This window comes from Tamandua tetradactyla, chromosome 14 (assembly GCF_023851605.1).
Source record: "Tamandua tetradactyla isolate mTamTet1 chromosome 14, mTamTet1.pri, whole genome shotgun sequence".
NCBI classification, from domain to species: Eukaryota; Metazoa; Chordata; class Mammalia; order Pilosa; family Myrmecophagidae; genus Tamandua; species Tamandua tetradactyla.
This window is the reverse complement of record NC_135340.1, coordinates 23,105,544-23,125,207: the sequence shown is the minus strand read 5'-3', so window position 1 is coordinate 23,125,207 and position 19,664 is coordinate 23,105,544. Positions and strand designations below refer to the sequence as shown.

At 37.1% G+C, this 19,664-nt stretch overlaps 1 non-coding gene across 1 annotated transcript; it reads left to right on the top strand.

Annotated features, from left to right (window-relative positions):
• Positions 1 to 16,741: 16,741 nt before the first annotated feature.
• Positions 16,742 to 16,874, top strand: LOC143656661 (U11 spliceosomal RNA). Its single transcript, XR_013162566.1, has one exon. It is a non-coding gene; the product is annotated as a U11 spliceosomal RNA (small nuclear RNA).
• The last annotated feature ends 2,790 nt before the right edge of the window (positions 16,875 to 19,664 follow it).

Below are 19,664 nucleotides of genomic sequence, written 5' to 3'. Positions count from 1 at the left end.
TCATAATTGCTTTTTTATTTTAAGCTGTTATTAACAATTAATTTTAAATGTTGAGTTTATATCTTCTATTTCCTTCAGATGTTTTTTCCTTCCAATAGTTTTTTACACAGTAATTATCTAAAACAGTGTGGTTTAGTGGAAAGACTAACTGACTTTGAATCAAAAGTCCTAGCTTTTACTAATGAATTTCAGTCCATTGGCTGATTTAGTATCTGTATTAAGCCATTTAGTCACTGTCTGGGCTTCAATTTCCTTAAATCAAAAATGAGAGGAAAAAAAAGAAAGAAAAACCCAAAAGATATTTGAAATTTATCATGCCAGATAAAAGTCTGGCTCTGTCTGTCTTCTGATTTTCTTAAGAAGAGGTGGGCTACCACTACAAACTTCTTTCAGACAATTACAAATTAGAAACTAGAAATTGAATGACAGTGTTTGACTGTTGCTTTAAAATGTACCACTTTACCAGTATAGGTCCTGCCACAGATGAGAGGATTCTTTTGTAATTCTTGTTTAGCTGATGTCCAGAAAGAAGGTGAAATAATTTATAATATTATAGATTAATATCTCAATAACAAAGGAAAAAGTGACTGACAAGTTTTAAAAAATAGGAAAGCTATTTCAGATGATTTATGGCTTTTTCTACTATGTGCTAAAAAATATTTTTCAACTTGCAAATTTCTTTCCAGATACATTTCTGCAAAGAAAATATAACTAAAAGAATCCTTTCATGAATTCTCACCAAAATATCAGAAATATTCTTTCCTCAGTTACTTTCATTTAAGAAACCAGTTATAGCCCAGCATAGGGTTCAGGAATACCTGAATCTCCAGAGTAGATTTAATATGATGTCTTACTCCCCTGCTCCCTGGGTCTGAGATATTTTCTTACTGTCAGTTTATTTATTTATTTATTTATTTATTTGGGGGGGGGGGGGGGTGGTGCCGTGCATGCCCAGGAATCGATCCTAGGTTTCCTGCATGGAAGGCAAGCATTCTACCACTGAACCACCCATGCACCCAGTTTTTAAATTTTTTTGATACTGATAATCATATTCACCTTGAAGTGATTTTGAACAAATCAGGTAATAGTTTTAAGGGGCCAGGACCACCATTACTTACAGTACGCATTGCCATGTCACAAAAAAATCTATTTTGACAATTTCCCTGGCCCCATTAAAAAAAAATGGTAAAATGCAGATAAAAATTATTCCTGTATGCACAGAGGCCAAAGGCAGAATTCTTCATCATAGATATTTACTTTAAAGATGGAATTTTCACAGCTAGACTAATTACACCTGGAACAATAAGATGGACGGTTTTTGGTGATTCATGAAACCAAAGGTAAGTTTTGGCCTTTTGCTCCCGTCCAAGTTGGAAACACCCTTCACATTCGGGTTTTGTTGGTGTGATGATGTTCTGATCAGGGTAATTTCTGAATCTTAATGAAAAACAAAATGGAAGTAGATAATCTGGTTAATATGTATTTGTGTGGTTCAGATCTAATAGACAAAGGGGCTTATGCTAAAGAATTTAATTTGTCTTTCTTAGCCTTAAGGAAAGACAGCTAGAGTGACTGGACTGTAATTTCCCTAACCATCATATAACTTTCCATATGACCCCACTTTAGTAAAGGATGACTCTCTTTTGCCTTACTCTCTGACATCTATCTAAAAACACACTCTTTACAACCAAATAAAAATGAACTTATTTTGCTCTTTCACATTCAAAAGTAGCTTTCGTGACTATTTTTACTTGTTTTCTTTAGCTGAATCAGCCCATGTCCTTTCATTAGTGGTCTGGAATCTAATTAGAAAACAAAATTTGCACATGCCTTTTATATTAGTGTTACTATCACACTATGTACACAGGACAGAGGAATAATCTAAAAATAACTAATCCAACTGTAGTAAATGGACCAGATCGTGAATGCTGAATATGCCCATGGATTTAAAGATCTGGGTAATATAATATTTATTCTCAGAACAAATGATAATGGAAATTCTTATTCTCCCCCTCATTTAGGACCCCCCCCCCCATTCCCCGCTCTTGAACTCATTTAGGACTATGAGTTGTAACAAAGCATAGAAAGTTCTGTGATCACCTTTCATGGTGATTTCTTTGGTCACATCTGTATTGTAATGTTGGTGAAATTATAACAGAATTTATTTTCCCTGTTTTATTCACTGAAAAAAAAAGTGTCTGCTTCAGCAGAGATTTACATATTCCTTATTGATAGATTAATAGAAATATGATCCAAGTGTTTATTATTTGGTGTATTCTCTTCTCAAATTCTAAATCTTAAAAGTTTATTTTCAGCTACCACACATAAGGGCCCAACTTTTCATTCCTCACATAAAGAAAAGCAAGAAGTGCTAACAAGTTTGTATCCTCATTTGCTTCTGACTCTTCTTGCAGGTCCTCGTCCTCTTCACTCCCCACCCCCTTGCGTTGCACAACATCAGGGAGCCCAGAACATAATGTCAGAGCCTTTCTACAGGCAGTAGGTGATGTTGACACACTTCAGCTGCTGGCACCGACACAACGGCTGGAGTCAAATGTAAACCATGGCATTTATCATTCCCAGGCAAATGTATTGTGCAATGGGTGGCAATGGGCACTGTGCGAAAGGTTGCCTAACAAGCTGCCCCGGTGTTAGGACCAGTCAGCTCGCAGCGGTGGGTACTAGAGGTCACTGCAGATGGAAAGGGAGGCCGGCCAATGACAGAAGCCAAAAGGAAGGGAAAACTCCTGCAAACAGTTAAATCCTAACACCAGGCATTTGTTCTATAAATTGCAGAGGCAGAGAAGCTATTGAGAAACAGCTGACGGAAAGAGGTCTTTCCTGATTTTTTATTGTTTTCCATGAAAACTTTTCATTGTATAAAACCTAGAAACCAGAGCAATTTCTAGTTATGCCAACGTAGAGTGGAGACAAAAAAATGCTTTCCTGGTAAAACCTTTTTTCTCTCTGTAATAAAATTTTTAATTTTTAAAAATAAAATAACCACATTATAGAAAATGAGAGAAGCAAAGCAAAAGGGAAAAGCACTCATAATCTCTTTTGCTAAGAAGAATCACTATGTTATAATAGTATATATTCTTATTCTTTTAACTGTTTTACATGGGGTAATTATATGGTTATAAAACTGCGTTACTTGAATTTTTTAACTTATCACAAGCTTTTTCCCCCCATAGTTTGGTTTAATTATAGCTTAAATGATTTAACAATATCCCATCCAGCATGTGGCTGAACCAATGTTTGCTTTAACCATCCCAGCAATTAGACTACTTCCATTTTAAGTTGATGTTATTACAAATGACACTGAAATGAGCATAACTTGAAGTGTAGCATTTTTAGAATAAACTTTTTTAAATGCAAGGTGATTTGTATAAAACACAAAAATTGTTTAAAGTGTATATGAATAGCTTAAATAATAATAATAAAATGAACAGTGGAGTATCCACTCCCAGCTTCAAGATTAAAATACCCTCTATAATTTAGAAGCCTCTGGTGTGCTTCTCTCTGGTCTCATCCAGTTCTCTTCCTCCCACCCCAGAGAGATAACCTCTAGCCTGAATGAGATAACCACTGTATAACTAGTAGCCTCGTTAGATTCTTCTTTCAGGGAGAATCTAATAATTAAGGCAAGTGGGTTGCATGTTTATCAAGCATGGTTTTTGAGGTTTGTAGAAAGCATTGGCATATAAGGGCTGTCCTGAATAACTCTTCCGGAAGTTATCGGACTTGACACACCCAAGTAGGCAGGGTGGGCCCACAGACCACAGAAAAACGTGCCTAGAAACCCTGCTTGAGGGCTTCCTGCAGTCTGAGGCGATTAAGGGATAGGCCTGAGAAACTTGCTCCCAGAGAGGGATGATTCTGGATTACCCACATTGAGTTTCCCTCCTCTGCTTCCCCCATGTTGGGGGTTGGCTCATGTCCCCCATAAAAGATATATTCAGGTCCCAACCCCTAGTTCTGTGGGTGTGAATCCATTGTAAATCGGATCTCTTGAAGATGACTTCAGTTAAGGTGTGGCCTAAGTGAATCAGATTAGGTTTTAGTCTGTACAGCTGGAGTCTTTCATAAACAGAATGAAATTCACAGAGAGAGAGAAAGAGAAAGAGAAGCCACAGGGAACAGCCGGAAGTTGGAAGTCAATGGAACACAGAAAAGAGAAAATGCAACCTTGCGCATTGCCATGTGACAGAAAAGTCAAGGAACTCCAAAGATTGCTAGTTAGCCAGAAGATACAGATCCTGGGAGGAAACAAGATTTTAGCCTCTGAAACCATGAGCCAATAAATACCTGTTGTGAACCCAATATTGTATGGCATTTGTTTCAGCAGCCAGGAAGTTAAAGCAACCTGTTTATTCAGTTTGTTGTTTATATGTTATTGTTTTAATTGTTCATTCAAAAATGGGCAGTTCTCTTAGCTGAACATATTGGTGTCTGTCTGCTGAGATAAATGCCAACATAATCACCTTTATTTCTACCTAAATCTAAGGTAGATTTATCTTCCTGATTTTAAAAATGGAGACACTAAAACAGTGTAAACATAATTGGCCAATATTAGGATAATAAGGATAGTTGGACAGTTCAAACCCCAAAGTAGCCACCAACTGCACCAGAATGAGTTGAGATGTTTAGTGAACAAGGAGATTTCCATACCCCACCTGAGACCTACAGAAGCAGAAATTTGGCCACGGGGTCCAGGAACCTGCAGTTAACAAGTATCCCAGATGGCTCTTAAGTACTCTAAACTTGAGAAATACTACCCAAAGCCAGGGTCAGCAACCTAAGAGAAGGGATATACATATCTCAAAGTTCCTCTGCAAGGGACCCATTGTGGTATTTTACAGTTTTACTGAATGAGAATGGAGAGACCCAGCTCATTACCCCATCACTACTTTAAAATGTCAATACCTGAAGAAGAGGTCACACTTACAGTGGGAACCAGAACCACCTTAATTATCTGTAGCAAATTGGCAGTAGATTTTTCAGGACTGTCTTCTAAGAGCAGAATAACATACTTAAAAATGGATACAAGCAAAGGCATTTTACCTGAAGCAAAGATCGGGGTTGTGGTACAGATTATGCAAATCCGTCTGTTTTCTTCTCACTTTTGAGCAGTGCCCTTGTCTGAGACCTTGATACTCAAAATTATTTTGCATGCAACCATTGGCCAGCATGGCACCAGTTCCACAATAAATACCTTTGAGACAGGAATCTATATGATCTTACCAAGCTTAGAGGCACCTATAAAGAAGAGGAATGGGGAAAAATTAGTGGTTGAAAAGCAAGGATTGTAAGAATGATACAAAGAAATAGGAAGCAAACTGGGAGACACGCCCTTACTCAAGTTGCCCCTCGTTTAGTTCACATCTCATTCAGAGATGGCTAAGCAAAGCTCCCCTTCTGAGAATTGAGCCTGAGAGCCTAGTTAATGCACACCTGCTCTCAGGAACAGTGAAGGAGTTCCCTTTAGCTGAAAATCAATTGCTCTGTGAAAATGATCATTACTAAAATACCTACTGCTGAAACTACATGACATTTGATGAGAGTTTCTCTGGCTTCTTTCCATCTCATTTTTCTATCCATGCTGTCAAACGTTGCCATGTTTTAAAACCCAGCTATGATAATTGCAAATGCTATACATTTTAATAATTATGTTTAGACTCTCAAAATTTGAACATAGATTTAACCCAAATAAGATGAAATGGGGATGAGGTAATTGGAGAAATGTTAAATTTATGTGTTGCAAATATACTAAGAATATTCAATTGTAGTAATAAGAGTAATAGTAACAATATAAATAAGAAAGTAAAGCAAATTATATGTGTATTTTGCATTTCATGGGAGCTATTAAAATAACATTTTAAAAAATAAAACATAGCATATTCAAGATATCTTTTTGCATTTGAGGGCTAGATGGTCTGTGCTTTGGGTTAAGTTTGATTTCTAGAATACAGAAAAATATCACACTGCCCTTAATAATGTTAATGGAGGAAAACTGTAAAGACATGATAAGATAAATAATTTAGGAGTTAAAGTGTTTCATGTTTAGTTGCTGAATGTTCTAGTTTCCTAGCTGCCGGAATCCAATATACCAGAAACGGAATGGCTTTTAAATAGGGGAATTTAATCAGCTGCTAGTTTATAGTTTCAAGGCCAAGAAAATGTCCCAATTTAAACAAGTCTATAGAAATGTCCAAAGTCATCCAGGGAAAGATACCTTGGTTCAAGAAGGCCTATGAAGTTCAGGGTTTCTCTCTCATCTGAGAAGGCAGATGGCGAACACAGTCACAGTTTCTCTCTCATCTGGAAAGGCACATGGTGAACACGGTCAGGATTCCTCTCTCATCTGGAAGGGCACACGGTGAACACAGCATCATCTGCTAGCTCCTTCTCCTGACTTTCTGTTTCATGAAGCTCCCCGGGAGGCATTTTCCTTCTTCATCTCCAAAGGTGATGAAGCTGGCTGGTGGACTTTGGATTCTCGTGGCTATGTCGTTTCTGAATCTCTTTCTCCAAAATGTTTCCTCTTTTATAGGACTCCAATAAACCAATCAAGACCCACTCAAATGGGTGGAGACATGTCATCACCTAATCCAGTTTAACAACCACTCTTGACTAAATCACATCATCCAGGGAAATGATCTGATTACAGTTTCAAACATACAGTATTGAATAGGGATTATTCTACCTTAATGAAGTGGGATTTTGATTAAAACCTGGCTTTTCTAGGGGGCAAACATCCTTTTAAACCAGCACAGTGAAGTACCAGTTAAAGTCAGGGTAAATCAAGGTTTCCTACTTTCTTCAACCTTGTAATGGAAATTGTAGACACTGTTAAAAAAAAATGGGTATCATATGTAAATATATAACTAAGTATAGATGACTATGAATCTCATGCCAGGATGGGGGTTTTCTAAGCCAAAAAATGAAAATATCAGTGGGTTTGACTATATAAAAATGCAAAACTTCTCTATGTGAAACATAAAGAAAATTAAACAATAATGGCATAAGAAATCAAAATAACCTACAAATGTGAAAAAATGTCCAGATCCACTAGTAATGTCAGAAACGCAAATAAAATCAATGATATACTATTGTTCCACCATGAAATTGCTCAAGGTTTAAAATAATGAAAAGGGCCAGCAATGGGTGAATGCAATGAAATGGGGATTTTTAAATTACTGGTGAGAATGCTTTCTCTGATGGGCAGTTTGTTTCAAAATCCTTACAAATATTCATACCCTTTGATTCAATGTTTATTCTATTGGCAATTATTCTAGAGAAAATTGGAGGCTTAAACAAAAATGTACACAAATGCGCATAACCATTTTCTTATGCAGTACCAAAAAACTGTAACAACCATCTGTAGGATGGTCAAATATTTTATAGTTCGTGTATAGTGTACAATACAAAATGACCATCAAAAATCATGTTTTGCTCACAAGATACTATGTTAAGTGGAAAAAGGACATTAAAAAGTTGGCGATTCCAAGCTGTAAGTGACCTGGGAGGATCTTCTACACCACATAGGGAAGTTCTGGTTGCAAAAGCTGAAGATCTGAGATGCAGAGAACCAGAGACCACTCAGCTAGTGTAAATAACTTAACATGCTCCTTTCAAAACAGAAGCCTGGAGCCTTCCAGAGTGCATAGACAGGGAGACAGAGGCAAGGAAATAAGCCAAGCCTTGTGCACGCTGCTCCCACCCCACGACCCCCCTGACCCCATGCACCTGAACCCCATCACCCGCCTGATCCCACTCCTCGTCCCACACCCCTTCTCCATGTGTGTGCGCGCACTCCTGCCCCAGCCTGCACCACCTCTCCCACACAAGCACACAGTCTCACCCCACCCCTCCTGAGACCCCTGCACGTGCGCCCAGCCCTTCAACCCACAACTCCCTCTCCCTGCCCCCTGCAGGCAGTCACCATACCCGGGCCAGTGGCTGAGAGTGCTCACATTGAGTCGAAAGGCTACTCTGGAGGTTGCTCTTACACAAGCTTCAGTTAGACATTGCTACCAATCATAACCTGCCAACTCCCAACCACAAAAAAATGTTCCTGCCAATCCTAAAGAACACCTAGGGCAATATATAATATTCTACCAAGGTTCCATGCATTAGGATAACTTTCCAGAAAACCACAACCTCCAGATGGGTCCCTGGATCAGATAAGTCCTAAAACTTAGAGGGGCCAGCCTCTCCAGAACATCAACTAGTTCCATCCCCTTATCCCCTATTATTGACAGCCCCTTCCAACGTGGATAAGTAAGAACGGGCATAGCCCAAATACTCCTAAAGAGTGGGAGAAAGATCAAAGGTGATGGTGGAGTTATACAGAGAGGGTGGGGTTTATCAAATAAGTGTGATTGCTGAATCATTATATTGATATTTCTCTTAGTCTCCAGTATCTTAGAGCAGCTAGAAGTAAAAACCTAAAATTGTGGAACTGTAACCCATACTAAACTCTGAAATCTGTTCTACAACTAATTGCTGTGATATGCTTTGACATTTATTGCTTTTTTGTATACCTGTTATTTTTCACAAAAAAGAAAAAAAAGTATAAAATATGATCCCCATTTTGAAAATTATATACACATTTGTAGAAAACATAATGGAAAAATCAGTACAAAAATGTTAATAGTTGTTTTCTCCAAGTGATGGGCCTTAGGTATTATTTTATACTTTTCTAAATTTCCTACAAGAAACACTTTTAACTTTTTTCTTTATTAGATAAATTGTGGGTTTACAGAACAATCATGCTTAAAATACAAGATTCCCATATGCCACCCTATTATTAACATCTTGCATTGGAACTTTAACTTTCAAAATCATAAGCAAAAACTTCTATGTTAAAGAATAGTAAGAGTCAATGCTGTTCATAAGAAGAATGATATCCAAATTATTTCTTCAGTCTTTTACCTCTAGTTTAACAAGGAAATCTTTCTTCTAAGAAAATCCTAATCTTTAGGGGCTGTTTTAGTAGATTAAAGATTTCATGAGCGAGGAAGCAGAAAATAATGCAATAAATGGCTGTTACCTGACAGAGACTTTACTCAGGCTAGACTACAAACACACAAACACAAAGACACTTAGGTAAATCTTTGCATTCTGATTCCTATATACAGATCCGTTTGATAAAATAATCGCAAACTCCAGCTAGCACTTCAATCACAGAGACCGGGATGAGTCACAGGACAAACAGAGCCACGAGCGTTGGTTCTCAGGGGTCTCCCTGATTCGTATTCCGAAGTTGACACTTCTCCTCAACGCTTATATTTTGGTGAAATGCTTTGGACAAAGATGATTCTCTGTTCATTGATGATAAACTCAAGAAATTATTATTAAAGATGGAATCAGGATGCATCAACTCTTAGTAACAAAGGAATAGGAGGGGTAAAAGATGAACTTTAATATCTTGATTTTCACCCGTGCCAGTCCATAACCAAGGTCACTCCAGTCTCTAGTGGAAATGCCTGGCCAGGGTTCGCAACTCTCATTCTGGGGAGGAAGCCTGCCCTTCTCTTCTAGGCTTATGTCCAACCTACTTTTTTTAGTATAATTATACACACATATATATATTTTTCAATCTACTAAATTTATTTTAACATTTGTTCCCCCATTATTCATTTATTCTTCAGCCATATGTTTTACTCATCTGTCCATAAGGTAGATAAAAGGAGCATCAGACACAAGGTCTTCACAATCACACAGTCACCCTGAGAAAGCTGTATCATTACACAATCATCTTCAAGAAACATGGCTGTTGGTGTATATATTTTTTTTTATCACTTTTTTTATTAATTAAAAAAAGAATTAACAAAACAATTAGAAATCATTCCAATCTACATGTACAATCAGTAATTCTTAATAACATCACATAGTTGCATATTCATCATTTCTTAGTACATTTGCATCGATTTAGAAAAAGAAATAAAAAGACAACAGAATAAGAATTAAAACAATAATAGAAAGAAAAAAAACAAAAAAAACAAAACCAAAAAACCTATACCTCACATGCAGCTTCATTCAGTGTTTTAACATAATTGCATTACAATTGGGTAGTATTGTGCTGTCCATTTCTGAGTTTTTATATCCAGTCCCGTAGTACAGTCTGTATCCCTTCAGCTCCAATTATCCCTTCTCTTTTTTTTTTTTTTTAATTAACGGAAAAAAAGAAATTAACCCAACATTTACAGATCATACCATTCTACATATGCAATCATTAATTCTTAACATCATCACATAGATGCATGATCATCATTTCTTAGTACATTTGCATTGGTTTAGAAGAACTAGCAACATAACCGAAAAAGATATAGAATGTTAATATAGAGAGAAAAATAAAAGTAATAATAGTAAAATCAAAACAAAACAAAACAAAAACCTATAGCTCAGATGCAGCTTCATTCAGTGTTTTAACATGATTACTTTACAATTAGGTATTATTGTGCTGTCCATTTTTGAGTTTTTGTATCTAGTCCTGTTGCACAGTCTGTATCCCTTCAGCTTCAATTACCCATTGTCTTACCCTGTTTCTAACTCCTGCTGAACTCTGTTACCAATGACATATTTCAAGTTTATTCTCGAATGTCCGTTCACATCAGTGGGACCATACAGTATTTGTCCTTTAGTTTTTGGCTGGATTCACTCAGCATAATATTCTCTAGGTCCATCCATGTTATTACATGGTTCATAAGTTTATCTTGTCTTAAAGCTGCATAATATTCCATCGTATGTATATACCACAGTTTGTTTAGCCACTCTTCTGTTGATGGAGATTTTGGCTGTTTCCATCTCTTTGCAATTGTAAATAATGCTGCTATAAACATTGGTGTGCAAATGTCCGTTTGTGTCTTTGCCCTTAAGTCCTTTGAGTAGATACCTAGCAATGGTATTGCTGGGTCGTATGGCAATTCTATATTCAGCTTTTTGAGGAACCGCCAAACTGCCTTCCACAGTGGTTGCACCCTTTGACATTCCCACCAACAGTGGATAAGTGTGCCTCTTTCTCCGCATCCTCTCCAGCACTTGTCATTTTCTGTTTTGTTGATAATGGCCATTCTGGTGGGTGTGAGATGATATCTCATTGTGGTTTTGACTTGCATTTCTCTAATGGCCAGGGACATTGAGCATCTCTTCATGTGTCTTTTGGCTATTTGTATTTCCTCTTCTGAGAGGTGTCTGTTCAAGTCTTTTTCCCATTTTGTAATTGGGTTGGCTGTCTTTTTGTTGTTGAGATGAACAATCTCTTTATAAATTCTGGATACTAGACCTTTATCTGATATATCATTTCCAAATATTGTCTCCCATTGTGAAGGCTGTCTTTCTACTTTCTTGATAAAGTTCTTTGATGCACAAAAGTGTTTAATTTTGAGGAGTTCCCATTTATTTATTTCCTTCTTCAGTGCTCTTGCTTTAGGTTTAAGGTCCATAAAACCGCCTCCAGTTGTAAGATCCATAAGATATCTCCCAACATTTTCCTCTAACTGTTTTATGGTCTTAGACCTAATGTTTAGATCTTTGATCCATTTTGAGTTAACTTTTGTATAGGGTGTGAGAGATGGGTCTTCTTTCATTCTTTTGCATATGGATATCCAGTTCTCTAGGCACCATTTATTGAAGAGACTGCTCTGTCCCAGGTGAGTTGGCTTGACTGCCTTATCAAAGATCAAATGTCCATAGATGAGAGGGTCTATATCTGAGCACTCTATTCGATTCCATTGGTCGATATATCTATCTTTATGCCAATACCATGCTGTTTTGACCACTGTGGCTTCATAATATGCCTTAAAGTCAGGCAGCGCGAGACCTCCAGCTTCGTTTTTTTTCCTCAAGATGTTTTTAGCAATTCGGGGCACCCTGCCCTTCCAGATAAATTTGCTTATTGGTTTTTCTATTTCTGAAAAATAAGTTGTTGGGATTTTGATTGGTATTGCATTGAATCTGTAAATCAATTTAGGTAGGATTGACATGGTGTATATATTTTTAATGAAATGATGGTGATGGTGGTATTTTTAAAAAATTCTTTTTGTGTCAAAACGAAAAATCAGTAACCCTGTGTCTATTGTCTCCTACCACCTTCAATTTCTCTTTGGTTATGTGAAACCCAAAAGTCTGAGCACTGCTGGTCTCATCAAACTTAGTTTTTTTAATGAATGAAAAAAACTGATACTCCCAAAGGGACGGAGATTTGCTCAGGGTCAAACAGTGAGATAGGAAATTATTTGTTTCACTTCATGATCACACAGTGTAGAGTCTGCAAGGGCTTGTTGTTCCTCATTGAAAACACTTAGGAAATTTCTTGTGAGACTCTTTGAGACAACTTCCATTATTCACCTGACCATAGGAAAATAGTGCCTCAGCTTTTCTGCCTCATTGCTCAGAACATCCACCATTATAATAAAACTGAAAAATGGAAATCATCATCATCTCTGGATGTCTCTTGTTGTAAGTGTTGTGTCTTGTCGTAAGCTAAGAAGAGTGAAGACGCTACAGGAGAAGTAAGGCCTGGTAATAAGTAGTTACTTCAGAACAATATCTTCCCTACTTCCCACCCCTTGCCCCCAAACAACAGTAAACTAGTCTCTCAGAATATACTAAAAACTAAGGTAGAAATGCCTCCATTCAACATAAAATAGCTAGGGTCTCATAAGAAAATCTTACGTACATGTTAATCATTATTTCTTATCTGTCCTTGTAGATCTTTAGCCCTCAGTTCAGAGTCCTTCCTCTACTAAAAACTGGTATCATCTTTGGCAAGAAAATTAATCTCTCTGAGCCTATTTCCTCATCTATAAAATGGAAATAGATTCGCATTGCTTATCTCACAGTGTAGTTGTGAGTGTAAGATAAGAAAGTGGGATGGAAGCTCTTTGTAAATTGTCATGTGAATGTGTCTTCACTGAGAACATAGACAAAAATGTGCATTTTCTCATATTAAACTATTTATTTGAATGCAAATGAACCTTGACTCTCTTTAAACTAAGTGGTTAAACTGGGCAATAGCCTTCTGTGACCAATGGCCATTTCAACAGATTTGGCAATAATGTGATCACCTTCAGAAAATTCTCTCTTTTTTTTGTATGCTTTTTTTTTTAGAGAGGGAGAGGTTGTAGGTTTGCAGAAAAATCGTGCATAAAAGATAATGTTCACATATACCACCCTATTATTAACAGCTTGTGTTAGTATGGTACATTTGTTTCAACTGATGAAAGAATATTGTTATAATTGTACTATTGACTATAGTCCTTGGCTTACATTAAGGTATAATGTTTGTATTGTACAGTCCCATGATTTAAAAAATTTTTACACAAGTAACATATAACATATGTATGATCTAAAATTTTTCCTTTTAACCACATTCAGATATATAACTCAGAGATGGTCATTTACATTCACCATCACCACCATCCATTATCATCCTCTTTTAAGGTGCTCTCCATCATAACAGCATAGTGGAAGCAAATCTAGGTTAAATCATGGCTCATTTTCTTTATGTGTAGTTCAAAAGTGGCAGAAAATCAGCCGTTCCATGTGATTCAATCTATACATTGCATCAGTAAAACTCTGAAAGGAATCATGGCCTGCTAGAAATCTCAAGGACTTATCTTCAAGATCTCCAGTGTTCCTCTGTAGCTACACAGTGTCCCTCTGTAGCTACACAGTGTCCTGATTGGCAGAAGCTTGAATAAATGTTTCCATCCTTATCTTACATATGAAAAACCTAAGATACATAGTTACATCTGGTCACATAATCAAGTCAGCACATGAGGCACATGCCTGATAATTTAGATGACTTCTAGGACCTGCTTAGGCCCTCCTTGCACTGGATGGTTGAGCAGTAGAATTTTGTTAAATAGGCTTAACCCCTCTTTCCAAGTTTCACAACAGCACTACTAATTGCAGGCTGTGTGATTCTGATGGTTCCTCAAACTCATTATCACACATCCAGTCAGTTCTTCTTCAGTCTTTCCCTTAACCAGGTTATAATCCTGAAACTCAGTCCCCCCTTCTTTTGTATTCCTTATCTCCCATATTGTATCAATTTCAGTTCATTCTGCCTCCTCAATAGCTCTCCCACTCATCTCTTCTCTTATTTCTTAATTCAGGTTCTTTGCAAATTAAACAATTGCAGTCTTCAAACTGATCTTTCTGTTTCTGGACTTGATTTCTAACTTTCTGCTTAAAGAATCATTCTTTATTCACTTTCTATCTCTTGTAGCATGGATAATTGGCAGGGATTAAGACTCAGGGAATGGGAAACAGGTCATAATACATGCATAGTAGCTCTTCTATTTGTCAAGTACTGTACTTTAGTTCATTGAAGCTTTACAACAACTCTTGGAGGTTGATGTAGACACAAGGTTTATTAGTATGTGTGTTCTTTCCTTTCTGCTTTTCGCTCTTGCTCTCTAGAGAGAATGTTAACCTTCCAAGTTTAATTTCTCTTCTTGCTTCCATTTCTAAGAAGAGTTTTTTCCTTCCACTTTGGTTCTCTGGATTTTGTGGCCCAGGATTAAGGGAATGAGAAGATAGAGAGACTGCATCAGTCCAGGCTAAGTGAAACTGGTAGGATGTTTGATTGCAGGGTCCTTTGTATTGGTGAAGTCAGGCTTTGGGGAAATTGGAGAGACTGCAAAATGAAAGACTGTATATATAATAAAAAGCTAAGAAGTGGTAGGAAGAGAGTGGAGAGAGACACAAGAAATAGGAAATAAACCACTGTGCAGGTGGGCTAAGAAAGAGGATATTGTTTAGGGAATAGACTGTCTTTGGAGGAACTTTGGGAGAATGAGAAAGAAGAAAAAAGGAAGGTTTTAAGAATTGATGTTGGTGACCAATTGGATTCCCTTGAGTATTTCTTGAAGAAATTGAGTAAAGATAAGAATACTTCTTGAAATAATTTTGGCTATTGGACTGTGTTTCTTTCTGTGTGACATTGAGCAAAGACCCACCTTTAAAGGATGGGGAAACTAGGTCTCAGAGAAACCTTCACTAATATCACACAGACAGCGAAGGGCCTCGCTGGTTTCAAAGCCTGTCGATTTTACATTCCCACATGACACCTGTGGTTCAGAGATCTGTTGAGTCACACTTCTAAAACTTCCATTAAGACTGTCATAGGAAATCATGTTCCGAACAATTGTTTCTATGTTACAAGCTTTCAACATGAGAATCCTCTTGTTCCAGGGAAACTTGAGAAGTCATTTAGTGAACCCTTTCCTTGTCCTACTTCTTCCTGGCTTGCAAGTTTTATTCTTGCTTAGCCTTTCTGCTTGAGAATATTCTCTGATTTTAGAGACTTTCAGAGATCATAACGGCTTCAGAGCCTAAACTCTCCCAGGAATAAAAGAAGAAACACTTCTGTGAGCGTCACCTGTTTACGAGGATCACAGATTCCCATTTTGTCCGGGGGGTGGGGTTGATGGTGGCAATGTTTTGAATTCTCAGGAGATGGAAAGATCTAACTTTTTAAAGACCTTGTAGAATATATTATTGTCTTAAGAGTTTGGAAATATAAGAATCATTGCGATATAAATGCCGTGGGAGCCTTGGACATGACGGAATGAAAGTGATGATGAGAATGGCGATACCAGTCATTTATTAAGTGCTACTGGGAGCAGAACTGTGCAAAGTGCTTTCCACGGGTGCTGAATAATATTTCAAGATGACTTGCTTATTTATTTTTTTTAATCACTCTCTTTCCCTTTTCTACTTCCACTGTAAGTAAATTGCGAGCTCATTATTTCAGGGGAGGTTATTATCAGGGCAGAAAATAGAAGTGGCCTGTACATTTCCCTGGCTTTTGTTCACCTGAACCCTTTTGGAGAATTTGGAGAGTTAATGAAGGCAAAAGGGAGAAGTAGACGTTCAAGAATAGCTAGAGTAGCGATTCTCAAACTTTTTGGACTCTAGACCATTTTTTATTCACTTAAAAATTATTCATTGAACAGTATGGTTTGTAGGGGCATTCCTATCTTATGCCATGTGTTAATGAAGAATGCTTATAAATTTTACTATGAAGTATCTTTACATGATTTGCAGATAACCCTTATCCTATTGAAGCAGTTATTCCAATCTATCTTTGTGATCATGAACAAAGAAGTTTGTTTTGCTTCTGCCTAAGTGGCTATTTTATCAAATTATTTTAGATGTTAATATGTAATTATTTGTATGGATAAAATAGCTATATGGAGCTCTCCAGTCAATGGGGAATATACAGGAACCTAACAGGGGAGCAAAAGAGATGGATTGGGGCTCTGGGGTTTAAAAAATTGATTGCCCTTCTAAGGACTTGGGAAGAGTAGGATAAAAACAGAAAGGGAGTAAAATGCAGGGTTACTTTAAGGTTTTTAAATGTTAACTTTTAACATGTTTCTGTAAGCTCCGAGAGGACATTTTGCAATTTTAAAAAATCTGTTAATGTGATAATTTACATCGATAGACCTAATGAAAACTTACCTTTGCACTATTTTATACAATTCTAATTCCACCTGGGTTATTCATTGTCTCGTTCTGTTTGAAAAATAACTGCTCCTATTTTTCAAATGTCATTATTTTGCCAGACTTGCTTTGTATTTTTTATAAAGAAATAAAATATGACTGATAAAACAAACAAACAAAAAAATTATTCAGAAAAAAATGGTAGAATGCTCACCTTTCATGCAGGAGACTGGGTTTGATTCCCGGACCATGCACCCCCCCCCCAAAAAAAATCATTCAGAAAAAAGGTATCTGCTGTGAGTGGCACAGATAGGGCCCTTAGATTGCTCTTTGTGCAGAATGGACAACAAGAGATTTCAGAAGCATAATTTTTGTTGCTGGAGCAGCTGGTGTTCATTAGTCCTTGTGTACTTATTAAAAGTATATATAAATATATTGAGGACCCCATAGAACTTTTGTTTAATCTCTCAATATTTACCATGTTAAATACTAAAACTGAGAAAATTTTGAAAGTATTTGTTAATTCGTTTAAAATGATAAGATAAGTAACATGTTATTATGGAAAATAACTTTTCCAAAAATAAAATTATATTAGTGAGAAGACTGGTTTTACATTTTTGCAAATTTCTTTAATATCCAATTTAATTGAAGACAGCTGGAGTCTCATCTGTTTCTGTATTCAATCTGTCATGATATGTTGTTCTGAAGGAAGTATATGCAAAAAAATCAACCTTACACAGATACATAATTGGAAATAAAAGGAGTATTTTAGTAGAATTTTCAGGTAATTTTTGGATATTACACTAAAACTTAACATATATTAATTTTTTTTAAAGTTTAGTTGCAAAGTGTAATCTGAAACCAGATAACTTTTTGTATACCATGACATTAAAATCCATTGGTCTGTGTTGCACTTTGAATGGATCTTTTACCCCTGCATGATTTTGCAACATTTTGGAAAACACTGAATCACTGAGTTATGCAGATCTTCCTAATATTAATTTATTTCACTACATAAAATTTTTTAAATGACATTTGTTGTCACCCTTGGTCTCATCAGAAAAGTCCCTAACTGTTGAGAAGCTGTTAAATTTGAGATAGCAGGCACAGGTTTTTGAAATTCTAAATTTTACTTGAAAGTTCAAATTTTATTACGGGCAACAAAAATTATCAAATGGTTTCCTGGAAGTGTGGACTCACGTCACTCATTTTCAAGAAAATGTCTATAATATGCCTGCACTGGTTTGAAAATATTATGTACCCCAGAAAAGCTATGTTTTAATCCTTATCCAATCTTGTAGGGGCAGCCATTTCTTTAAATACTGATTCAATATTGTAGGGTGGAAACTTTTTATTAGATTCTCTCCACAGAAATGTGGCATGCCCCATTATGGGTGTGATTTTTTGATTAGTTGGAGATGTGACTCCACTGTTCAAGGTGAGCCTTGATTAGTTTACTAGAGTCTGTTAAAAAGGGAAACATTTTGGAGAAACAGCAGATGCTTGGAGAACAGTTGCTTCAGAGCTGACAGAGCCAGCACAAGACCCCGATGTTTGGAAATGCAGGTCCTGCTGCCATGTGCCTTCCCATGAGATGCTAAGCAAGCCAGAACCCAGAGTTGTGTCCTGGAGAAGCTAAGTGAAGGCCCACAGATGCCAAGTGAGGAACCTCCACAGGAAGCAGAGGCTGAAAGCAACAGAGCCCAGGAGCAACGGACCAGCAAATGCCAGCCCCGTGACTACCCAGCTGACAGAGGTGTGGTGGATAGCATCAGCCTTTCTAGAATGAAGGTAATCTCCTGTCGGTGCCTGAGTTTGGACATTTTCTCAGCACTAGAACTGTAAACTTGTTACTTTTTAAATTCCCTTTTTAATAGCTGTTCCATTTCTGGTGTATTTATTTTTGGCAGCTATAGCAAACTAATACAATGTCCAGGTCTGAATAAGATATTTGTCTGTCAGTAGTTCTTTAAAATGGAAATGTTCTTTGTTTGTTAATACTGACAGAAATATAATAACCAGAAATGAGTTGGCTTTTATTAAGGGAATTTCTTTTTCTTTTGAAATATAACACATATACAAATAGCAATAAATTTCCTAGTACATTTTAACAAGTAGTTATAGAACAGATTTTAAAGTTTGGTATGGGTTACAATTCCACAATTTTTTGTTTTTTCTTCCAGCTGCTCCAAGACACTGGAGACCAAAAGAAATATCAGTTTAATGATTCAGCAACCATATTCATTTGTTAAACTCTACCTTCTCTGTATAACTCCACCATCACCTTTGATCTTTCTTCCACTCTTTAGGGGTATTTTGGCTATGGCCATTCTAACTTTTTCATGTTGGAAGGGGCTGACAATAATATGAGATAGGGGGATGGAACTAGCTGGTGTTCTGGAGAAACTGGCCCCTCTGCATTTCAGGTTTTATCTGATCCAGGGACCCATCTGGAGGTTGTGCGTTTCTGGAAAGCTACCCTAGTTCATGGAACCTTTGTAGAATCTTATAATGCCCTAGGTATTCTTTAGGATTGGCAGGAATGTTTTTTGGTTGGATTTGGCAAGTTATGATGGGTAACAATGTCTAACTGAAGCATATGTAAGAGTGACCTCCAGAGTAGCCTCTCGACTCTATATGAACTCTCTGAGCCACAGATACTTTATTTGTTACACTTCTTTTCCTCCTTTTGGTCAGGATAGAATTGTTGATCCCATGGTGCTAGGGCAAATTTCATCCCTAGGAGTCATCTCCCATGCCACCAGGGAGACTTTCATCTTTGGATGTCATGTCCTATGTAAGGTGGAGGGCAATTGTTTCAGTTACAGAGTTGCGCTTAGAGAGAGAAAGGCCACATATGGCCCACAAAAGATATCCTTCGGAAGTGACTCTTAGGCATAACTATAGGTAGGTTAAACTTCTCTGCTACATACATGCATAAGCTTCACAAGAGCAAGTCTCAGGATCAAGGGCTTGACCTATTGATTTGGGTGTCCCTAATGTTTGACAGAGTATCAGGGGTTTCCCTAGTGGTAAAGTTTCATAGTTCCATAGTTTTTATCCCATTTCTCAAGGGACTTTGCCAATACTTTTTGATTATCTGCTTAATATACTCTGGGATGTACCCAAGCATTACATTAAGCTATAGGGATTAAAGGCTCTCATTCTTATTCGGGACTTCCTGTGTTTGGATTGTTTAAATG